At 34.7% G+C, this 20,595-nt stretch overlaps 2 pseudogenes; one reads left to right on the top strand and one right to left on the bottom strand.

Annotated features, from left to right (window-relative positions):
* Positions 1–20,595, top strand: part of LOC143388526 (kynureninase-like) — a 75,949-nt pseudogene that overhangs the window by 22,595 nt on the left and 32,759 nt on the right.
* LOC143641021 (large ribosomal subunit protein eL42-like) lies at positions 5,666–5,954 on the bottom strand (annotated as a pseudogene).

Genomic DNA, 20,595 nt, shown 5'->3' on the forward strand with positions numbered 1-20,595 from the left:
AGCCTGAATGACATACCCAATAGAATCCCACCTCTCCAACATAGTAGGTGTGTAACTTTACTAAAGTTATTTATCTGAGACTCATTTATATTCAAACAGGTAACAAAAGATACATTTGATACAACTTAACCATATCTTCAAGGTCTAAACTCTCTCGTGTATTTCACCTTAAGAGAAGTGTAAGGCCAAGTTGTACACATTTGAAATATAAACCCCTGCAGCTTCTATAATTTGGCACCAAGAAAGTCACACAGAATGATTTATAGGTTTCACATATGATGCTCCCAGGCTATTAAGCCAATGTTTGAACAATTACTTCTTTCAACCCAGAATTACTGTGAAGAAATTAAAGACCTGCTCTCTTCTCTTCTACTTGCCAACATGCAGTAAATTAATGGAATGAAAAGTTCTTGCACCACTGAGAGGATATCTGTTTCACACATCCTACATGAATTGCTTATTTCTTGCATAAATGATAGAGTTACTATTGAGGCTTTAGTTGGAAGTGCCCAGCAGTTTGAAGTCTTATGAGTTAATTGTAATCTTGAGACTCATCTTTTAGCATTACTAGATGATAACAAGTTAGCATGATTGAGGGACATGTCTTATCATGGAAAACAGTTTTTCTTATTTGCTTATTACTGCTTCTTTAAAGAAATAACTCATGAACTAATTTATATAGTATTTTCCATTACTCTTTCTTCTTAAAATTGTGGTGGTTAAACCTTATTTGATTTTTTAAAGAATAGAGAGTTTTGGGACTGGGGTTGTAACTCAGAGGAACAGCGCTTGCCTTGCATTAGTGAGGCACTGAGTTTGATCCTCAGCACCATATAAATATAAAATAAAGATATTGTGTTCACCTATAACTAAAAAATAAATATTAAAAAAGAATAAAGAGTTTGAATTACCAAATTTTTATTTTTATAACTTAGATGTTTTTTCTAATAACTACTGAAATGCTTTATAGCATATAAATACATTTCATTTAATTCCGAGATTTTAATATCTATCATATTCCCATTTTATAGAGATTCCAGTCTTCTTGTAGTAGAGAGTATATTACACACACACACACACACACACACACACACACACACACACACACAGAGTTAACAGGTAAGACATTTGACAAATAGCAATAATTATAAAAACTTAAAAGTAAATGGAAGGAGCCAGCACAGTGGCACATGCCTATAAAATCCCAGCAGCTGAGTAAACTGTGGCAGAAAGATCATGAGTTCAAAGCCAGCCTCAGCCACTTAGCAGGACTCTTTCTCAAAATAAAGTACAAATATGGCTGGGGATGTGGCTCGATGGTTAAGTGCCTCTGGGTTTAATCCTTGGTATGATCAATCAATAAAAATAAAATAAAATAAAATAAATTTTATTAATGAGTTTTCCTCCAATATTAATGTAATTAGTCTACATTGACTTCAAAAGAAGTCAGATTTAGCACTGCACAAAACTGATAAAAACTTGGTGTATATCTCAATTGTTAGGATACAAGTATTGAACTGATTTCATTCAGCTCAAGTTGTTTACAAGTCTAAATATAGATTCATTCATATTTTTTACTAAGTAATCATCATTAGTTATAAGGTGATATACTAATTATTTGTAAATTATTTTTCTTTATGTTTGGATCAGTGTCTTTCTATTTGATGAATATTTTACTCTTAAGTTAGAAATATTAGGTACTATTCAGATGAAAGATATGCAAGTGATGCTTTTTGGGAAAATGGTATATTGACAAATGCAATATTAATTTCCAACAGATTTCTCTTGCTATATGATATTCAATGGGATTGCACTTTTGGGTGTTTTATTGGATGCGTGTGATGAGAAAACAACCAATAGGTATACAAATAGTAAAGATTAACCTAAAACTTGAAGAACAAATAAGCAAGTATACTTTTGTAATGACTTATACTTAAAAAAAAACTACTTCTATTTTATTATAATTTCTTTTTAAATTGTCATTTCTTATAGAAAAAAATTCAAATTCTGCTCATTATCCAGGTTTTGAAGAGCATTAATGCAGTGGAAAATTTTCACCTTTAGTTTTCCTTATGGTGAGACAGTTCATGCTGAAATTATAAATATATGATAAGAGTATTATTGTCAATATTATGTAACTTATACCTAACTTGACTTAGGGAGAAGAAATATTAAGTATGGAGGATATTCTTGAAGTAATTGAGAAGGAAGGAGACTCTATTGCAGTGATCCTGTTCAGTGGGCTGCATTTTTACACTGGACAGCTCTTCGATATGCCTGCCATTACAAAAGCTGGACAAGCAAAGGTATGCACATTATTTTCTCCTTCCAGCTCACCCAGCCATTGCTTCACCTGCACTTCTAGTGAAGTACCTTGGTTTCTGGCACTGTGAATTTATTATAAGGAGTTTTTTTCTTTAAAAGAGAGGAAGGCTGGTATAAATTTTAAAAAAAATGCACTCTGTTCTTTTTTTTGCTTTCGATGTCTCTATTTAAAAAGCCAAGTTTTGCATGTCTGTGGTCTGCTTCACTTAGGAACAGCTGCTGTCTGAAGTCTGCTTCTAGTGAGCAGCACAGGCAAGCTCCCGACAGGTGATGTCGCTGGTATTCAGCTGCTCAGATAGCAGGAAGCAGATCAAACACCCAGCCTTGTAACTCCACGTGAGGACTGATAGATCTCTGCCTTGAAAATTTGCCATTCTGTAATTCATCCTAAATATAAATTGGTTCTCATTTAACCCTAGATACATAAAGATGGAGAAATGTAGGATCAAACTTTATCAAGAAATTGAGTATTCACTCAAGGTACTTAGGAAGGCCATTTAATTTTAAAAAATCTCAAGAATTTTTTTTTCCTTATACATTACTACATTAAACTTAAATTTTTGACCACTTCTAAATTGTGTCTTTTTTGTAAATAAGTGTTTACCCAGAGTGCTTCTGGTGTTCATCTCCCTAACAAAATAAATAAATAAATAAATAAATAAATAAATAAATAAATAAATAAATGGAGTAAAATTCAATGCTCATAATTTACATTTAAAATTCTAAAGTAAGAATTCTATTTGATTCAGCATGTATTTAAAAAGATGACAATGGAATTTTATTCTGGACAGTAATAAGTTATGGAATTCATACATATGTGAAGTCTAGTTAATATATTCAGTTATTGAAGCTAATGAGTGGAACTAATGAAAAGAAACTTAGCACTGTTATCAGCAGTCTCTAGGAATCTCCAACCAGGACTTCCAACTGGTTTGATGGATAACTGTGAAAGTGGTGCAGTACAAAAGATATAAAGATAATATATTCTTAGTTTAGACATTAAATGTTAAGCACCAAAATAAAGGGAGGCCAATAAAAAACATCATATTTTAAAATGTTATGCAAATAATTACCAGTCCTTGATTCTTAGTATATATACATCCACGTGTTATTAAACTTCCTAAATATGAGACAGAAAGAGAAGAAAGGCAATGGATTTTTGCATCATCACACTGTCTAATGTTCAAATCCTGGCTAGGTCATTTAATTATTATATGATAAAGTCAAGTTTCTTGACTTTTCTGAGTCTCTATTTTTAAAAATACTAATCTGAGATAGCATCTACTTCAAATTCAGTATGCAAATATAGAGTACAAAACACCTCTTTTCTATACCAACTAAATGTATATACACCTCATTGTTCTTTGCCTTCCTATCCCTAATGATTTAACTACTACTCATCAACTCAACTATTACTACTACTGCAAGAAAGCTCTAGGCTACTCTTAGAGCAGAAAACTGTCACCCACGCTCATGTACCTGGTACACCTGGATGTCCTATCCTATATGCACCTTGAGATCAGCTTGGTTCAAATAGATTTGTCTCCCACAAAATGTTCCTACTGTTTTATACTACCATTCAGCTACACCTTCAGATTCATCTCATATCTCCTGTCATTAATCACTCACTTTTTAATTCCACTCTTAGAATCTGTCTTTCCCTTCATCTTCCTGAATCAGGTAGGAAGCATTTCAGCTGCAGTAAACAACATCCCAACAAAATCAACCAAAAAGCAGGAATTCCTTTTCTAACCACAGAAGACTTGAGGCTGTAGTCTGACTGGCATCTCCAGAGTTCTCTTCAGTTTTCTCACACTTTTCACATTACAGTCCTAAGGTGGAGTTGTCCCAAATCCAGACATCCCATTTCTATTTAAGAAAAAGAGAAGGAAGAAGGGAGAAGTGTCAGTGCAGCCGCTTCATCTGTCCCTTTCATCTGAAGTGCTAAAGCTTTCCCAGAAAAACCTAGCAGATTCCTCCTTGTGACTCACTGTCTTCTGAAGTGGAAGCGAAAAAAGAACATGGATGAAGAAAGAGTTCACATTTATAGCCCCATAGGAGAGAAGGACTAGGAAAAAGTGGTTGGAAAAAGATTTGGGCTTGATAAGGCACAATGTTTCCCATTTGTGCAGCCGCAGGATCTCATGGTTTCTAACTGGGTCATGTGCCACTTTCTATTTGAGTGCAAACATCTGTTAGACTCAACCACAAGCTTTATTTATTTATTTATTTATTTATTTATTTATTTATTTATTTATTTATATTATGGCACTGGGGATTGAATCCACAGGTGTTTTGCATCTGAGCTATATCCCAAATATTTTTCCCCCCTTTGAGACAGGGTCTTGCTAAGATGCTGACACTAGCCTTAAACTTGCAATCTTTCTGCCTCAGCGGCTGAGTTACTGGAACTATAAGCATGTGCCACTGCTCCTGGCTCAGCTATTTAAATTATTAATGAATAATAATCACAGTCATGGCCCAATCAGTCTGGAAAAAAATTAATAAATAAAGTACTGGGTACAGTGACATGTACCTCTTGTTCTAGCCACTTGGATAGCTAAAGAAGGAGGATCACTTGATCCCAAAAATTTGTGGTCAGCAAATCTCTCTTAAAGAAAAATAAAAAAGGCAGCAGCAAAATATAAATGAAGACATTATTAATAAGGTATTTTAGTAAAATCAAAGACACCCAGGTAACATTCATATAACCTTCACATATAAACATTAGCCTCAATGAACCATCTAAATAAGGGAAAATATTTTTTTTTCTTGAACAATTTTGAAATTCTTCTAGGAGATAAATAAATGACTGATCACTTTTGACAGAAAGCTTGGCTATTATCTTTCCAGGTCTAAAAATAAGGAGTGAGCTCTCATGAACTATTTTTATATAAGAGTATCAAAAATATTTGCAGATGATATCATGTGAGCAAAGAATTGACTAGGAAAAATTATTATCAAACACAACTGTATATAAATATAATAAGAATTGGCATGGTTTATGGATTTCTATTCATAATAAATTAACCTTGCTGGGCAAGATGTCACATGCATGTAATCCCTAAGACTCCAGAGGTTGAGGTAGGAAAATCAAAATATTGAGTTCAACCCAAGCAATTTGGCAACAAACTGCTTCGTGGCACATAGCTGTAATCCCAACTTCAACTACTCAGGAGGCTGAGGCAGGAGATTGTAAATTGGAGACAAGCCTCAGCAATTTAGTGAGACCCTGTCTGTCTCTCTCTCTCTCTCTCTCTCTCTCTCTCTCTCTCTCTCTCTCTCTCTCTTTAAGTGAAGATAACCTCAACATTTTATTAGCGTAATAAAACAATGAAGTTTAGAACTGGATCACTTGGCCTTTTCTCCTCTTATCTTCTCCCAGTTCCAAATGCTTGTATCTCTTAATAGCCAGCATTCTCTTAGATCTGCACTTAGGCTCAACACAGTCAAGCCTCAATACAACCTTCTTTGTAGTTTAGCTTTTTGCCACTCTGTTTCCTGTCATATGTCATTTTCCCTTGTGCATACAGATAATTCTTGCCCTTCTTGTACTGTGTCACTTTATGACCTTGGCATTCAGTACATTTCTTATAGAACATCCAGTGGATCTTAGGAATGTTTACCATATTTGCAGGAGTCTTATTGGCAAGGAAAATAAAAGAAAGACCCTGTCTCAAAATAACAAGAAAAAAGGGCTGAGAATGTAACTTAATGACAGAACATCTCTTGCTTCAATCCCTAGTATTCCAAGAAAAGAAAAGAGAAGATGTATAATAAATTACCCATGGCCTTGAACTCATCCATGCAGGAGCCAAACATCAATAAACTGAAATATGTTAGGGAGGCTCAGTCCCCAAGAACCTAAGGTTTTGAAGCTATTGCTAAGAAGTTTTCAGCAGGTGTTTTATTTAAGATTTGACTAAATGAACCATGGGAGAAAGAATGATTAATTCTCCATGGAAGAGAAACATGGAATCCAGATGTTGATTTAGGATTACAGATATGGGAAAATCAAGCCTCTTAGTTGTCAATCAGAATTTGTGATTTTGCAATCATTCTCTTCAGTGCTATCAAGGATAACTGTTTCTCTTTATCAAGCTTCATAACATCTAATTTCAGTATCTCCCAAAGAAGATATTACATATAGAGTTTCTGTAAATGATGAGTATTTTATTTAAAAAATTAGTTTCTTAAGGGCCAGGATATTTTCTCTAGTATCCCAGTTTTCATACCACTTAACAAACCAAGGAAGGCTAAGTCTATGTTAAGCTGAAAAATTGAAAATGTTTCAATATGAAATGTATACATCATTTGATGTATGATGGTTGAATTTCCTACAACTCATCTGATTTTTTTTTTCACTTACTTCTTTAAGAATGGAAAAGGAGGCTCTGTGTCATAGAAATCAAAAGGAAATTCCAAATGATCTTAAATGGGAAAAAAAATCCACAATAAAATATGAGAGATTTCTCCAATAGAATTCCTCACACTCTAGTTCTTTCACTAAATTATTTAGGCAACAAGATTAGGCAAAAGTTAGTTGAGTTGAGGAGAACATATCTTCCCAGCAAATAATTTGTCCTAAGGAAAGTAGCATAAAAAGAAGAAACTATCTTATTGTCTTTAAAAACTGTTTTTAAGTGGACAAATTTAAGAGAGAGATCTTCAAGAATTATCCCATAGACTTTCATGCAATATTGTCAAGTTTGACATAAATTAAATATTAAAAAACAGATTTGGTTGAGGAATTGATTTTTGAGAATGATAAAGTAATAAGTAGAAAAAATATTTTATGGGGAGAGTATACTTTGATCTCACACTTAATGGGACTGTCTCCATACATAACTATGGATACCATCTATATAATTATCATGGGTAGATTAAGTAGGTGCTTTAAATCTACTTTATAATGAAACTGGCCCACATTAATAATTAAATGTTAAAAGTCATCATGCATCTGAAAAGTCAGCTATGCTTTCTTAGGAGGGCTGCAATAGGTTAAATACATGTCCTGGTTGAATTTCCTAGAACTCACCTATCCCAGCTGATTACCATCACTCTTCCACTTGTGCCACTCTTGTGGCATAAATATCCAAATCTTTGTGATTTTGCATATATCTAAATTGTCAATATCATATTTTCCACTGCTTTTCTTTACATAATTTGTCACAAAATTTGTGTATCATCAAAGCCAGACCCTGGGAATGTCACCCATACACACAGGGAATGTCCAGATAAGAGACCTTCTGCTTCCATGTTTTGTATTTGTGTATTTGTGTGTCTTTGTTTATGAGCAACAAAACAATAGCATGAAAAAAAAATAGAGAGATGACAAAACAAAAGCATGAAATATATGTTTGTTTTTCATGCACATGTTGTGGCAGTCTTGCAGTAAAGGGCAAAGTGAAGTATATTTTACAGGCCCAACTCGTATTTTACTTGACTGACTCTTGTAAAAATCTGAATGTGAAACACTTGACCTTCATTATTAAAATTTTCTTACTCCTATGTGCCAAGATGAATTTTTCTTCCTGTTGGACTTCCATAGCATGATGGAAAATGTCTCGCTGATACCTTTTGCATTGCTTTATAATTATTGCTGTGCATATGTTAACTCTCCAATTTAGAAAGCTTATGTCTGTAGATGGTTCAGTGACTGATTAAGGATGAACCCTGAAAACCTCACAGACTCCTGACAGTGCTTTGTCCACAATGATTTATCTTTAAACACGTACCTGTACCTTTTAGGCCAGCAAATGGTTAAGAGTATGTATATCAGCAAAAGTGTTGGTCAGGCTAATTTGATGGATCACAGTGTTCCAAAAACAAAATAAAATGAAACAAACAAAACAAAAATAGCAGAACTGTGTTCATTAAATATAATTTGAAATTTCTGCAGAATGGTTTATATGGCTACTTATTCTGAAAATTGAGATACTTTTTGTAAATTTCTTCAAATTCCATTTGTATTCTTTGACTCAGTTAGGACATAATGATTTTTTTTTAAGTCATTAAAAATTAAGTGAACTAAATTATGCTCGGAAAATTACCTTAAGCTATTTCCCCATTTTGGACCTCTGAAACAAATCAAACAAACTATTTTGTGTGAGGTCCTTCACGGGCCAGAAAAAGCCTGTAGAAGAGAATAATCAAATAGTCCTATAGAAATTGTTTTCTTTTCCTTTTTTTTCTACTTCTAAGTATAATTTTAAGGTCTGAAGACTGTTTTGCTTTACTTTCTCGCGTGTGTGTGTGTGTGTGTGTGTGTGTGTCTGACTATGGATTGTACCCACTGCACCACACTACACTTATATTTTCCAGCGACTTTAATAGTCAACAGCCTGCACTATGTCTCAGCAGAGACAACTGAGCCTGAGAGAGGTGAAGCACTTTTGCTTGGCAACTTAACCAACCAGTGAAACCTGGAACTGGCATCTACTGATGCTGATGCCCAAGTTCTTTGCATTGACTGGGAGAGAACTTTCCCCTGCATTGTCTCCTTTTATATATGCAAACTAATCATGTAATGGCAAAGAGTATTTATAAAAGTCAAAGAAAAAAATATATAACACACTCCATTTTTTCTTACTTTTTTTTTTAAATTGGAGACCTCTGTCTCTATAGTTGATGTAATTGTTGCTTTTACAAAGATGGAAAATATAGGGAATGAGAAAAAAAAAATTCTGCCTTTAAAAAGCACAGATTCTGACTGATGAGATACATAGGAAATTTCTTCAAACACTGCTTTAAAGAAAGATCCACTAATGTGTCTTAGTTTAACACAACAGAAATTATAGTTATGCATGTTCAGATTCATTTATCCTTATGACTGGTCCAAAACCACATCCTCTGAATTGGCTCAAGGAGATACATTCCCACTGAGGTTCAAAAGCTGTTATTTCCTTTTGGTGGCATTTTTCTCATAATTAGGGAACATAATGTAACGTTGGTGCCAGATTGTTCCATACCAATTTTTCCCACAGTGTAACTGACTAGTTATGTACATCTCATTACTGGTAAACTCCTAAAAATCAAATAATTTCTTAGATTACATGTATTAATTTCAAAAATATGCAAAAGTACCCTTTTGACAAATAAATTGAGCCCAGAAAGTTCTCCAGAAATTGTGATAGCTTGGCCACCTTCAACATTTGAGTCAAAGTCTACCATCCTCATTCATGAATCCAGGGCTTTCATCCAAAGTCAAGGTCCCTGACTTGCTTTTGTCCTCTCTTTTCTTTCCAACATCTTATGCCCTGTTGATTTATTTTTCAACAGGAAACTTCCATCATATTTTTTTTATGGTAACTATAGCAATAAGTTACTGCACCTTATAAAAATATCAAGGATGGCTTGATATAGATGAATGTAGTTTGATAAGAAATAAAATTTTAATACTATGTTACTCTAATATTTTGTTACTGTAATTTGCACAGGTTGACAAATAAGTGCCTACTGCAGGAAGAATTTCATTTTCATTTTTTAGCTTATCCTTGAATACAGCCAGAGTTTTTAAATCACCAGGTTAAAATGTTTATTCTCACTTTGTTCTGATTCCAAGTTATAGGTAATAATTTTTTAATACAACAAGTCCCTTGATTTCTGTGCAGATTTCTATTTACACTTTTTTTATGACAGACTTTTTAATTCAAATTGCTCTTTTTTTGGATTTCTTATGTTTAAAATCAAACTTTCTGGAAACTCCCAAGTATATTCACACCAGCTAACTCCTTAGCATGAACCCATGTGTGTGTGTAAATGAACATTGTTCACTTTATAAAGTCCTGTTGTCTCCTCTGTTAGCACATGCTAAGTGATATCAATCAGCAGCTCAAGGACAAAGGATTTTCTAGTCAACTTATTGTGTATAATGTTTGTAATATTTCTCAATACACAAGATATACATTTAAAGTTACTAGACCTTAATCTATTTTTTTTTTAATGGCAAGGGGTATCACTGGGAGGCATCCTCAGCCTTTTTATTTTTGATTTTTGAGAGAGAGTTTTGCTAAATTGCCCATGCTGACCTGGAACTTGTGATCTTCCTGCCTCAGCCTTCTGCGTAGCTGGGATTACAGAGATGCCTAACTTTACCTGGCTATCACATCTTACTCTTAGAGTAATTCATCAAAAGTATGAAGATGAAATTTTGTCAGCTCTCCTAGTTTACCCTGTTGCTATTCCTGTTTGCTCCTGAACTTCATTACAAACATTTAAAATTATCACATAGTGGGATTCCTGGATAAAATGCTGTGTGGATTATTTTTTCTGCAATGTATGTTATGATATACTTTATTTTGGTCTCATGTATTATCTATAAGAGCCTTAGAACTAATATAACCAAGTAGCATGAGAGCTCTGCCTTGCAGAAAATTACCCTTTGATTCTGGCTGCCATGCTGTTTGGTTTCTAAAGTCTTCTTGGAGCTCCACGTGAAAGATTGTATCTTGTCTCTTTCCCTTGGTATGTTTATTTCATTCTGTATTGTTTTCTATTTTAATAGGGAAGACTTCCTATTCTAACTGAGCTATTGGCATAAATAAGTAAAGGCTGAACATAAAGCACTAAAAAGTAGCAGAAAACAGTATCTTCTATTTCCAAACTAATTTTTGGAAAGAAATTGTGACCCATATAACACATTGACTTTTAGTACAGAATGAACCTAATACAAAATAATACTTAGTTGCTTCTTATAAACAGAGTCAGAAGAAAAGGAAAAAGAACAGGGATTTTTGAAAGCACTGATATATGAAGTCTGCATAAAAGGAAGTACTTTTATTCACTCAGAAATGAGATATTTAAAAAGCTGCTAGAAGCCCTCTTACCCAAATTGACTGTTTTTGTTTTTAACATAGCATCTATGTACACTTTTTAACCATAACACCTGAGTGTATTTTGAAAAGTTAAATGCTCTAAAATATGATAAGAAACCTTATGTCCTACTCTTCATTTCTTGCTAACATCATCTAGCAAATCCCTAATTGTGGACTTCTTAGGGAAGTCCTAAAATCAGAGTTGACTGGCCAAAGGTGTATTATTGTTAATACACCGTTTGTCTACTCATTTATATAGAGTCAACCAGCATGTCAAGTGCACACTCACACACTTCCCTATAACATCCCCACCCACCCCCCCGCCCAGTGCTGGAGATTGATCCAAGGATTTTGCACAAGCTAGGAGTTCTCTTTTGTGTATTTTTATTTTGATACAGACCCTCATTAAGTTGCCCAGGATGGCTTTAAACCTGCAATTCTTCTATCTCAGCCTCCTGAGTAGCTGGGTTATTGTTGTACACCACATATCTGGTTCCCCTATAATTTGGAAAAAAGTTATAAATAATATTGGAAAAAACATTCCCTTAAATTTTCCATCACACCATTTCTTCTTAAAATAATATTTTTTAAATTTATATCAGTGTAGTCCTATCATTATTTCCTATTGCTTTTGTATAAGGAAAAGAATACCTAAAGACTTTGTTCGTTGGTATGATATAGAAGCTGCAGTTTCAGTCATAAGAAGGTCACATAGAAGTACCATCTAGTGGAAATTAATAGCATCCAAGGGACTATGGGGAAACTGGAATTCACCCACCTTAAAGTTAGTGAAACTGATGAGGGGACTATCACATCCACTGTTGTCTGGGCAGTGTCTAGCAGTGTTCAGCGACTGAATTTATGAATAGCCATAGGCATGCCTTACAGGCACCTCCCAGGGACTACAGGGCTACAATAATGGGTGGTTAATTAAGTGGTTTGGACAAAGGCTATTTACCTACTTTAATATTTTGTTTTTTCAAGAATCCACAAGCATACCAAAGCATATTTACCCTTATAATTAAATCTGCCACGTATTAATGGTCTTTAGAATTCAGAGAAGTTTTTAAGGTGAAAAATAAAATTAACTGAATAATAACAGTCAAGAGTCAATTTGTTACAGAATTAGTAAAATTATCCAAACTTTAATACCTTTAAAAAACTGTCAGCTACACCATTTCATATTTTATTTTAATAAATAGAAACAAAATGAGTCAAAATTGAGAGGGAATGTATAAGGTCTTCCCCTAGAAAGTTTAGCCCAATCCATATGTATCATAGTACTTAACTGATTAGAAGAAACCTTGGTGCTGCAATAAGGAAGATGGCAAGAGCAAAGCACGTGTGTGATTCCTTATTTAGGGGGATTTTGAACATATTTTTAACTACTCTTTTGCCCAAGAAACTTTATTTTAAAAGTAGCCACATCTGAACAAGTAATGTATATAATAAAATAGCATCAGAAAGACAGAATCTCAAAGAATATTTTATTGGGGGTGGGGGTACTCAACCACTGAGCCACATCCCCAGCCCCTTTTTTTGTATTTTATTTAGAGATAGGGCCTCACTGAGTTGCTTAGTGCTTCACCATTGCTGAGGCTGGCTTCAAACTTGCTATCATCCTGTCTCAGGCTTCCAAGCCCCTGGGATTACAGGTGAGTGCCACCATGCAGCCTCAAATTATCTTCTTTTAAAGTTTAACATCAGTTGAAAGACTATCTGTTGACAACTGCATGGCTTTATTAATTGCCAGCTGGCTGGGCTGGCAAGATGAGCTGGGTTCAAAGGAGCTGGATGCAGCAAAGAATCCACGCAAAACACGAACATGAGTTTCTAAGGACAGGGTAGGGCTGCTCAGTTACCCCAAGGGTCAGCTCCACGCTGGGCAGTGCTGGAAAGAACAAGAAAGCAAACCCCTAGCCCCTAAACCCCCTATTTATTGGGGAGAAGACATTTGATAGAATATCCCACCCAAAAAAGGCAAGGGGTAGAGTTTCGAAGGGTGGAATCTTGCTTGGTGATGTTATGTTGTCAGCAGATTGACTGATTTCTTGGCAAGTCACACCCATCTCAGGTGCTGTGTGGGATCACGGTAGAACTAGAGGAAAGGCATTACACAGCCCAATGAGCATGCAATGCCAGACCATCCCCTCATATGCTCAAATGCACATAGTTCACACACACACAGCCCATGGATGGCTCACAACATTTATTTGTTCATTCATTTACCTATTTTTCAATACTTTGGGTACATATTGTGCAAAAGTAGGAGGTAATGAGATTATAAAATGCTGCAAGAGAGGTAAACAAACAGAGTTCTAGGATGACAGATAGGAGAGAGATGGCAAAATAACTGCCCCATAGAAATTATCTTGTGAACAATATCTGAGTTAGGCAGGTGTGTGTCTTAGGTCAGTATCTGTGAAAACTATAGACTGGGTAGTTTATAAGGAATAGAGCTTTATTCAACTCATGATGCTTGCAGGCTGGGAAGTCCAAGAGCAAGTCACTGGCACCTGCTGACAACCTTCTTTCTGCACCATAGCATAGTGGAGGGCATCACATGACAAGGCAGAGCAAGTGTGCCAGTTTTGGTGTCTCTTCTTCTCTTTAGAGTACCTGTAATGCAATCACGAGGGCCTCATTCTCCTGACCTTCTCAAATTATAGTCACCACCAAAGGCTTCACCTCCAATTATCTTTAATTTGAATTTGGGAATTGAGTTCCCAACACATATAGTCATTGTAGACATTCAAAACATAGTACCTAGCAAATGAGAAAAAAGAAGCCACATTTGCAAATTAAGGGAAAGTGGTGTGGGGACTCTGAGGCAGAAGAGCTAGAAGAGACCAGGATTTAAGAGTATAAAGAGCCATACCAAGGATTTTGAGTTACATTTAGAACTTAATGCAGGCACTTTCTTGGAATCTGGGAATCCTTTCTATTCAAATGTGTAATTTAGAGAGTTGCTTAGAATAAGACAGGTTGTGAGTTTACAGATTAGTTGAAAAATTATTGCAATAGTTTAGGGATTGACTATAAAGTGTGATAATGTGTTGACTGAACACTTCTATGTTATTATGGGTTGCATCGATGTGAGTATAAACACCTATGGGTAATTATAAATAAAAATGTGTTGATAAATATTTTTATTTTAAAAATTGCATAAAGGAGGAAATCAAGTGCAGAGTATCTGTTTGTGGCTATGTACACAGTGTAACTACTCTTACAGGTAGAATAATGAAAATATCCACCAGGATGACTGAAGTTTGGGAGTTATTCAGTTTTATTCTTTATTTTTAAGATGCTGCCATCTAGTGACACTTTTGTAAAATCACTTTGTGGTAATCTCAAGTTTGCATCTTCCAATCTTTTCTCCCAAACAGTCCCATTTTAATAATTCATGCTTTCTGCCATCCATATGAAAAAGACTATACATGCATTAAAACATATTGTAGAAGCTGCAAGTGATTTTTTGATGTGATGCCACAGCTGTGGCCACAGGACTTTTAATAATGGGATCTACTAGGTGAAGTTTTGTGGTTTCTTGGTATTATTTTTTTATAAATAATTAATAATGAAATAAAAGCACTGCCTTTCCTATCTTTGAGTTTTCTAAGAAAAGTTGAGTTGTAAAAAAAACATATGTATGGAAAGTTTAGTTAAAAAGTGCTTAATAAAATATCATTGCTCTTATTAGAAATGTTATTCAGTAGGAAAAGGATATCAAATTCAGAGAAAGCTTTAAATTTTTCCAAATGGAATTCCAGTACTTCATGTGCATCTAAAAACACGAACAAACTAAGTATATAATGACTATCAAACCTCAATATTGTTCTACAAATTTGATTACCTCTAATTCTGGATGAAAATTAATTATATTTCTCCTCTATCATTCTCAAAAGTTACATAAGCACAGAAAACCTCTCTTATTAATATAACATTTATAATTCAATTTTTTGGTAAGAAAAAAGTACAAATCTATCCGGAACCCCAGAAAAGCAACAATAATAAAACCAGTTAAGAAATTTTTTGTCCCTGTGAAATACTAGATGCCATCATATTATAATAAGTACAGTTTTTAATTAGCCAACTGTACAATATATTGAGTTTTTGTTGGAAAACTAATGCCACAGGGTAGCAGTAAGCACCTTTTCTCTGCTATAGACAACATAGTAAATGTTTTAGGCCATGTGGATCATATGATGTCTGATGTAGTTATTCAGTTCTACTGCCATAAAGGAACCATATCTGTATTAAACAGACAAGACTGGCGTTCATGGTATTCCAATATAATTTTTTATATACAAATAGTTTATTGTTTACATATCTCTGCTATAGGGAAAGCACCTGTAATGAAAAGAAAATTGGGGGTTATTCATTCTTAAATGGTGTTTGAAAAACTCAAAAATTGATCCTGCAAAATTATGTGCGTCAAGAACATTATCTCAGTCAGGCATGGTAATGCACACCTGTAATCCCAGCAACTTGGGAGACTGAGGCAGGAGTATGGCAAGCTTAAGGCCAGCCTCAACAACTTAGTGAGGCCCTACACAATTTAGGAAGACCCTATCTCAAAAATTTTAAAAAGTAAAATAAAAAAGAGGGGGGTGTAGCTCAGTGGTAAAACACTCCTGAGTTAAATCCCTGGTTTGAAGAAGAAGGAAGAGGAGAAGGAGAAGGAGGAGGAGAAAGAGGAGAAGGAGGAAGAGGAGGGGGAGGAGGAGGAGGAGGAGAAGGAGGAAGAGAAGGAGGAGGAGGAGGAGGAGGAGGAGGAGATGATGAAGATGACCGTAGTCAATAAAAGTTTTCCTTAGATGGTGCAGGAAATCTAAGGTTTCAATGTGTATATGTGCTAATGGTAAACCAACAGTGGATGAAACCAGAGATAAAACAGAAAGGAATTATCAGGTTTTTTTTAACTCAAGTTCATGTACAAAGTGATTTTCATATGGAATGAATCATTTAGTCTTCTAGGAAAAAATCTTAATGTTTCAATATGGAGAAAGTCAAATGATTTTGATCATAAGCAATTAAATTAGAAAGTTACTACTTGAGTACAATTTGGATAGTAGTTATTCATTGTTAAATTGTCTGGGAATTTAGTAGAAATAAATTTGCTTTCTTTTCTATAACAGCGTGAATTTCCACTAATACACTCAAAATGCTTGAAACCACATGCTAAGTAAATAACCAAGAACAGTTGGAGCCTGAGAGGTGGTTAGGGGCTACAGATACACCACTTTGGGGTATTTACCTTGAAGAATTAAAGTCATCTTACTACAGTGATACTTACATACTTATATTTATAGCAGCACAATTCACAATAGTCAAAACTATGGAACCCACCTAGGTATCTAACAGTGTATGAGTGGATAAATAACATGTAGTCTATATACACAATGGTGTATTCAGCCCTAAAGAGAAATAAAATTATGACATTTCCATGAAAATGGATGGAACTAGAGACCATCATGTTTATTGAAAAAGGTCTAAATCAGAAGGTTAAGGGTTGTATGTTTTGTCTCATATGAGGAAGCTAGAATGGAAAAAAAGAAAATAAAGGTATGGATGGATCTCCTAAAAATCAAAAGAAGATCAATAGAAGAAAGGGACCAAGGAGTGGGAAGTAGGGAAGGAAGGGGGAAATGCTGAGGAGTGACATTGGCTAAGTTATATTGTTATATTGTGTGCATATATTGTTACATATGAATATGTAACAATAAATCCCATCAATATGTACAACTCTAATGCACCAATTTAAAAATGTGGGAAAAATAGAAAATAAAGAATTTTTTTTTTAAAAAAAGAAGTGTTAGGGTCTAGAGCCAATATGTAAGGAAAGCACATGGAGTCAAAATTATCTTTGTAATTCTCTCCCAAACAATATGAACTTTTCCTTGTATCATTGAATAGAAAGCTCCTGATATTTAAAAATTTGAAGATTAGATAAAACAGCTTTTAGGGTCTGTATTATATATATCTTTAGTGCTGAGCATAGATAAATGCTCCTTCCAACAGGTGAACTAAAAGGAACTCAAGAGTAACTGATTCTAATCTCCCATTTTATGATCATCTTGGAATGTCAGCTACAATTCCTAAGACCAGGTAAATTATGTCTTGCCCTTTTTGGACTGAGTGTATGTATCATTAGTTCTTGCCATAAAAATGCTGTGTAACAAACTATTTGAGAACCAGCTACCTTGAAATAATTATCAGTCATCTATGGGTCACCTTGGTGTCAGCTGATCTACTCAGGACTTGGCTGGAGAGGTCCTGATAATGTCAGATAACCTCACTTATGCATCTGTTGCCAACCAAGTGGTGTAGTAATGCAGGAGACACAGGCTGAGCTCAGGTGAAGAAATTTCTTTTTCTTATGGGCTGGCAGATTGACCAAAGCAAGTCCTTCCCTAAGAGAGCAGCAAGCCAAGTCACACAGGTGTTTTTTTCCCTCCTCCTCCTCCTCCTCCTCCTCCTCCTCCTCCTCCTCCTCCTCCTCCTCCTCCTCCTCCTCCTACTGCTCCTCCTCCTTCTTAAATATGTTTAGTTGTAGATGGACACAATACCTTTATTTATTTATTTGTTTGTTTATTTTTTAATTTATTTATTAGTGGTGCTGAGGATCAAACTCAGTGCCTCAACGCACTAGGCAAATGCTCTGCCACTGAGCTACAATTCCAGTCCACAAAGGTGGTTTTGGAGACTCCTTTTGTTGTTGTTTGTTTGTTTTATTTTGCTTTTTTACAAGTGATAACATTATTCTTTTGGTCAAACAAATCAGATGACTGAGACCACCAGCAGAAAATTACACATTGCCCACAATGGAAGTAACTAAAAAGTTATAGAGCAAAGTATTTGGATACAAAAAAGAGCAAAGCATCAGAACTATTAGTGAAACTGACCACAGTGTGTGTACTTGGATAACTGGCTTGTACTAAAGCAGGACTTCGGAAGCTTTTTAGAAATGGAAAACCTTTATACTTTGTTTTAATTAGCTGTTGCATCATTCTGGCCAAAAGACCCTGCAGAAACAACTTAAGAGGAGAAAAGGTTTATTTTTGCTCATAGTTTCTGAGGTTGAGTCCATAATCAGCTGACTCCATAGCTCTGTGGCCAATAGGCAGAACATCATGGCAGAAGGGCATAGTGGAGAAAATCAAATCAGGACATGGGGTCAAAAAGGAGAGAGAGAGAGAGAGAGAGAGAGAGAGAGAGAGAGAGAGAGAGAGAGAGAGAGAGAGAAAGAGATTGCTCTGCTTACCAGGGACAAAATATAAACCTAAAAGGCATGCTCTTGTTTACCTTCTTCCTCCAGCCACACCCTGTGTTACCACCCAGTTAATCCACATCAGTGGGTTAATCCACAGAGTATATTACAACTCTCATAATCTAATAATTTCACTTCTGAACACTCTTGCATTTCCTCACGCATGAGCTTTAGGAGGACACCTCATATCCAATCCATCACACACTTTTAACAATCATCAAGGATCTCATAGAGGACTTGATGTGTTTAGACCTATTTATATTTACAGTGTTTGCAATTAAAACAGAATTTTCAAGTGTCTTTATTTTAGAATAACAGCAAGCTTATTACTTACTAACATAACGAATATATTGTTGCGCTGGGGTTGTGGCTCAGCCGTAGAGCACTTGCCTAGCACATGCGAGGCCCTGGGTTTGATCCTCAGCACCACATAAAAAATGAATAAAATAAAGGTATTGTGTCCAACTACAACTAAAAAATATACAATTCAATATAAAAGATTATATTGTTATAAAAATTACATTTTCTAGAACAAACAAGCTAAAAAAAGGGTCCTTGGTGAATTCATTAACATCTGACAAATGACAGCTGACATTTTATACCTGCTTCTTCTCCATTGAATCTTTGTTTTTCTCTTCATGGTGAATTATATAAAATAATTGGTACTCATGCAGATATATTGTTGTAAAAGGCAAAAAGTGGCTTAACAGCCCTTTTAGTTAATTGTGAATTTTCTTTGATATTGCACTAAACCTTGACAAGTGAGAACTTCTTAGGTGTTGCTTTATGGAATGTGAAGAAAAATCACTGAAATCACTAAACTTTCTGTACCTTATTATATTAAAATCCATTGATGTATATTAAATATGATTATACTGAATATATTATATATTGAATCTATACATGATTTGTAACATCAAGCATTGATCATTTGGAAAATATTGGTTCACTGAATTATATATGTTTTCTAAATATTGACATTTAATTATAAACATTTTTAAAATTATACTTTGTGACTAAATTTATCAGAAATATCTCAATACTGGGAAATAATCATGCTCAGAGAAGTGGATACCAGTTTTCCACAATTCTAGTTGGTCTAGGAAAGTAATTTCATCACTTGAGTAAAAATACTACAGGCTATTTTCCTTCAAGTGAAACTATACATTTTCAAAAGAATGTCTGTCAGATACCCAGTATGAATCATAAGTGTTTGCTATCACTTGCTTTTTCATGCAAAACTGGTTCTCCATCCATGAAATTTTAAAGTGACTAGTTAAGCTAACAACTCAACCAATTACACCAGTGCATTCCTTTGTGGTCACCATCCTATTTCTAAATGTGGTCACACATCAAACATTAAAAACATGAGAAACAAGTCACTCTTGTTTAATAAAAATTGATCCTTTTTGTAGCTTTAGTAAGGATAATTTTAGGTGAACCCTCTCTTTCCCCCTAGTGAGTGGTGGGACAAATGCAGTGACTTCTGATACAGTCTGGTGCTAATGCTTTGTGTTCTGCTAAGGTGCCAGATTTTAGATTGTTGGTGAAAATGTCAACCTAGTGAAGAAGAGGGGGGGGGGGAATAGTCTTTGTGAATCAAAGGATGAACCATGACTTATGGCATAACAGTTTGCTAAAAATTTACTTAAAGATATTTGTATTACTATTTTTAATCATTGCAATAAATTCAGATTTTTTCATGTTCTTTCTAGGGTTGTTTTGTTGGCTTTGATCTGGCAAATGCAGTTGGAAATGTTGAACTCCACTTACATGACTGGGGAGTCAATTTTGCCTGCTGGTGTTCCTACAAGGTAAAAACAATCTAACATATTTATAGCCTTTTATTTCACATTGATATTAATCTAAAGGTAAAACTGGCTCAATGGGCCAATTTCAAAGATTGAAGTTACTTTGCTCCATTTCTTTCACTACTGTATGGTCTGATTTGGGTTATAAGTACAATTGTATGAAGAATGATATGATATTTAATTTTAGCACTTCCATCATTACAGAGAACTTATTTCTTTAATTCCTAAGCTGTTATGAAAAAATCAAAAGGTTCTAGAGAAAGAGTTCCACAATTAGAACTTAATTCAAATTGATTAGGATTCTTAGTGTTAGTAAGCTGTGAAATTACTAAATATGTAAATATAATTCTTAGGCAATCAGCTTGGCATTTGA

The sequence above is a fragment of the Callospermophilus lateralis genome, unplaced genomic scaffold, assembly GCF_048772815.1.
Source record: "Callospermophilus lateralis isolate mCalLat2 unplaced genomic scaffold, mCalLat2.hap1 Scaffold_82, whole genome shotgun sequence".
Classification (NCBI taxonomy): Eukaryota; Metazoa; Chordata; class Mammalia; order Rodentia; family Sciuridae; genus Callospermophilus; species Callospermophilus lateralis.